Below are 5,471 nucleotides of genomic sequence, written 5' to 3'. Positions count from 1 at the left end.
AGCCCCTGAGATCTTTTCTTTGAATGTGTCTGCTCCACAGCTTCTTCTCTCTTGAAGGGGTTTGAAAGGGTATTTAAGAGTCTTCTGTGTTTGCCTGCAGGCAATACCTTGGAATGTTTCAGTTTGTGTGACTTTGTCTACTTGATTCCTCATCATCAAGACATCTATTTTTAAGTGATTCTTTTCCTGGATGTTCACAAAGAGAGCTCACTTTAAGAGTAAAATGTGATGTTTTCTTAAGCATTTATCTTAGTCAGGATCCAGGTAAGGACCCATGATCTTGGGACTGTTCCTCTGTTCACATATTCCCAAGTCACTCATGCGGAGGTTCCTTTATGGATTCTATAGAGCAGCCAGTAGTTTCTGTGGCTAACCTCCTTTCATGACCTCTTCTGACCAACCTTTTAACCATGCCAGTGACCTCAGCACTCTAGGCATAGTGGACAATAAAAAGTACTCTCTACAGCTTTTATATTTCACTTCATTTTTATTAAAAATAAGCCCTTGTCTTCTACACAATCAGAAGCAAGCTACTTTGGGCAATATATGCCAATGAACACCAATGAAGAAAAATTAAGTTGATATTTAAGGTAGTTGATGCTCTTCACAAGTGGAGAAGATACTCCATGTAATGGGTGTCAAGTCTGGCAATAAATGTCACCAAGTCACTGATTGTATTCATGCCAATATTACCAACATGGTACCGGTTTTCAAGTTGGTTTGTCGAAAAAGAAAACCCTTTGTGCCTAATCATAAGATTGGGTATAATAGTATTGCTTTAAAAACAGTTCAGCAGGCAGAAATATGGCTAAATGATCAAAGTACTGTTATTCAATTAAGATTGGATAAAATGTTTGGGTAAAAAGAAGCAAGAATCTATTTCTCCCATCTCTAGAGACAATAAGCCCAAGAACAAGGTACAGGTAGGGAATGGATTAGGTGAGGGTGCTCTCAAGGTTTCCTCGTATGGCCTCCCATGCCATATACAAATGGAGACAAAAATAAAGGCAATAGCTCTGATGTCTCTTTTTGTAGGACATGGATCTCTTCATGGTGATCCTACCCTCAGGAACTCATCTAAACCCAATGCCATCTGTCCTTTAAATACCATCACATTGGAGCCAAGGCTTCAACACAGGAAGTTCCGGGGCAGAGGCAAACAACCCGACCATATTAAACACTGAATTAGAAAATGACACTATGGGATGACAGGGCTGGTTTTTCACTGAATTTTCACTCTGGTTCACCAAATTCCATTCACCATAATGCATTCACCATATAGATAGACAGCTTCCTATGACTTTGATTGGAGTGAGAAATAAATGCCATTATGGTGCTCTTTGATGTTGAGACCATCACATAGTGAATATGAGAAAAACTCAAACTTCTTTTCAGTTCAGTTTGTGGACCCACCCACAGGTTTTTATTGTGTCTTCCCAGTAGCTTAGAACACAGACGTGTAGATAAAAATGGTGCTGTGTGTACTCCACCCCCACAAGTGTTAGAGTTACAGAAATTCTGATGTTTCGTGTAGTCCGCCCCCACAAATGTTAGAGTTACAGAAATTCTGATGTTTCGTGTAGTTCGCCCCCACAAGTGTTAAAGTCACAGAATTCTATTTCCAGTAGGAGGCTATGAGAACCTTTTCAAGAAGAAAAAAAGTAAGACCCCTGGCTCCTCTCCACTCCTCTAGGAGTAGATCAGTGCATCGGGTTGAGAGTGAACCCCTGGAGAGTTGACTGAAGACTTTTATGCATGATTTAGGACTTTGATGCTGAACTGAATTTATAGAAGAAGGGAAAAAAATTGTTGCTGACCATCTGGGTTGCTGCTGACAAGAAGAATATTGATTAGGGCTGATGACAGAATGTTCCTGCTCAACTCCTACTGGAAGGCTTGTCCCAGTCTTTCTAAATTTCAATCAGCTTCTGTGCTGCTAAAGATTCTGCCTCAACCATATGAGTAAAAAAAAATAACAGGCTTCTCACTATGTAGCTTAGACTGACCTGGAACTTATAATCCTCCTTCCTCAGCCTCCTGAGTGTTAAGATCATACCACCATGCCTCCTGAGTGCTAGGATCATACCACCAAGACCCTTGAGTGCTAAGATCACACCACCATGCCCCCTGAGTGCTAGGATCACACCATCATGCCTTCCAAGTACTAGGATCACAGCAATATGCCTCCCATGTACTAGGATCACACCATCATGCTTCCCAAGTACTAGGACCACACTACCATGCCTCCCAAGTGCTAGGATCACACCACCATGCCTCCTGAGTGCTAGGATCACACCACCATGCCTCCTGAGTGCTAGGATCACACCACCATGCCTCTTGAGTACTAGGATCACACCACTATGCCCCCTGAGTCTAGAATCACACCACCATGCCTTCTGAGTGGTATGATGACACCATCATGCCTCCCCAGTGCTAGGAACACACCACCACACCTCCCCAGTGGCAGGATCACACCACTATGCCTCCTGAGGGCTAGGATCACACTACCATACCTCTTGAGTACTAGGATCACACTACCACACTTTCTGAGTGCTAGGATCACACCACTATGCCTCCCGAGTGCTAGGATTACAGGAATGTGCCCTCTTTCTCAGCTGAAAGATTGTGCTTGGATTTCCCAATTTCCTATCCGGACCTTCACTCTGTTTGTCCTTCTGATTGACCGATCAGGAGGGTGTGCAGGGATCTCTCCTTTTCTATCAACATTATTCAGGTCAGAGCTCTAGTCCTGACATTCCTAATACGCTAGACTCAGCCAAGCAAATAGACCAATTAAAGAAACAAGTGGAAAGCAGAGAAAGGAGAGCTATTCAATGTGCCATGTTGGAAATAGGAACAAAGAGGTCAGGTGACCCCCAAGTCCATGTTTGAGGTCCTGACATGAGGTTTGATTTGAAGAGAAGAGAAGAGTATAACCAGGCAGTCCTGGTCATGGTGTGGTCCCAACTATCACCACTGTCTCAGCTCCAGCCTCTCCTGCCAGAACGACTGAAAAGCTGCCAGAACTGCATAAAATCTCTTTCTAGGAAATGAACTCTCCCTGGGTAGCACCAGGACCCCAGGGGTCTTCTTTTTTATCTTGGGGTCCATTGTCTCAGTAGTTTTAGAAACAAAGGAGGGAACATAAGTTTTTCCTTAGAATACCCTCATTCCTGCAGATGGTTACACCTCCCATCTGGCCTTTCCCTAGTACCCACTTTAGTTATACAGTACAGACGTTCAGTTTTGTTTTGGATTATGAAATCATGGAATGACTGCCCCCGGGAAACTTACACCAGTTTGCTTAGATTCCAAGCTTGGCTCTATTAGTAGATTCAATAAGATCCCCTCACCACACCTTAGTTTGCCCAGCAGTAGTGGCTGCTGTGCCATGGCAGCTGAGCAGTTGGAAGAGTGCCTGCCCAGCTCATAGTAAACCCTGGGCAAGAGCCAGCAGTAATTACTATCGTTTCATCATTGTGGTGATTTGAAAGAAAATGCCCCCCATAGGCCCATAGGGAGTGGCACTATTAAAAGGTGTGGCCTTGTTTTTTTTTTTTTTCGAGACAGGGTTTCTCTGTGGTTTTGGAGCCTGTCCTGGAACTAGCTCTTGTAGACCAGGCTGGTCTCAAACTCACAGAGATCCGCCTGCCTCTGCCTCCCGAGTCCTGGGATTAAAGGTGTGCACCACCACCGCCCGGCAAGGTGTGGCCTTGTTGGAGGAAGTGTGTCACTGGGGGTGGGTTTTGAGGTCTCTGATACTCAAGCTATACCCAGTGTAGCTATCTCTTCCTGCTGCCTGTAGATCCAGATGTAGAACTCTCAGCTACCTCTTCAGCACCATGTCTGCCTGCATGCCACCATGATTCCTCCATGACAACAACATACTAAACCTCTGAACTGTAAGACATCCCCAATTAAATGTTTTATTTCATAATAGTTGCCAGGAAGTGGTGGTGTGTGCCTTTAATTCCAGCACTCAGAATGCAGAGGCAGGAAGATATCAGTGAGTTCGAGGCCAACCTGGTCTACAGAGTGAGATTCAGGACAGCCAAGACTACACAGAGAAATCCTGTCTTGAAAAACTAAAGAGAGGGAGAGTTGCCAGGATCATAGTGCCTCTTCACAGCAATAAATCCCTAACTAAGACAACCATACTCAGCCTTCTGGCTTCCTTTCCCTCCACCTTTAATATAATTAGAGTAGTAAATCATTATTTTTATTTTATAGATTTATTTGTTTATTTTCATATGTAGCTGTTTTATCTGCAGTGCTGCACATGAGGAGAGGGCATCAGATTCCACGTGGCTACAGTTATAGATATCTGTGTGCCACCATGTAGGTGCTGGGAATTGAACTCAGGGCCTCTGGAAGAGCAGCCAGTGCTCTTAACCTCTGAGCCATCTCTCCAGCCCTTGTTTTGAAGTTGTTTTTGCTGTTTGTTGTTGTTTGGGACAGTCTTAACTGTGTTACCATGACTGACCTAGAACTTGCTATGAAGACCGGGCTAGGATCAAACTCATAGAGAGCCTCAGTCGTTCTGGCAGGAGAGGCTGGAGCTGAGACAGTGGCGATGGTTTAGGACCACACCATGACCAGGACTGCCTGGTTATACTCGCCTCTGCCTCCCAAATGCTGTATTAAAGGCATGTACCATATCGATGAACTTAAATGAGTGAGAATTAAGAATTTACCATATTTATTAAGTTTCTATATCCATGTTCTTTTTGCAAATTTTGATAATCAACAAAAATCTCAATAAACAATTAGTATGCAGAGTTAATTGACACTTGATTATCTAAAAAGTAAATATAGTTGTTTTTGCATACATAACTCATTTAGGTACTATATATACTTATGTATATAGTTATGTATCTACTTGTAAAAATATAAAAGAATGTCCAAACTTGATGGCACAGGCCATAAACCCAGCTACCCTGAAGGCCGAGGCAGGAGGGTCACAAGCTCAAAGCCTGCCTGGGCAACTTAATAAAACCCCACCTCAAAATAAATAATAAAATAGGGAGCAGGAAAGTATCTTTGTTGCTGATCACTCATAACTCTCTAGGTTTAGCCCACAGTAACCCCATTAAGATGACAATGACATAAATCACCAGCAAACATTTCTACAGCTCTAATTGCATGAAAGTTTGGTGTCAAATCTTACAGAATTTTCCATGTGTGTGCTGATGCTATACATACACGTACAGAGAGATCCACAGATAACATAGTCATAGATCCAGGACGGGGTAGAACACTATACATTTTAGGTTTCAATGTGCTCTTTGCTATGAAGAATATATAGTAGATATCATTTTATCAAGACACAGATCCAGCTCACAAGACCCCTTCCATGTCAAAAAGCACACACCTCAGCCGGGCAATGGTGGCTCACACCTTTAATCCCAGCACTAGGGAGGCAGAGGCAGGTGGATCTCTGTGAGTTCGAGACCAGCCTGGTCTACAGAGCT

Source organism: Microtus ochrogaster, linkage group LG1, assembly GCF_000317375.1.
Source record: "Microtus ochrogaster isolate Prairie Vole_2 linkage group LG1, MicOch1.0, whole genome shotgun sequence".
NCBI lineage: Eukaryota > Metazoa > Chordata > Mammalia > Rodentia > Cricetidae > Microtus > Microtus ochrogaster.
Note: the sequence above shows the minus strand (reverse complement) of the source record.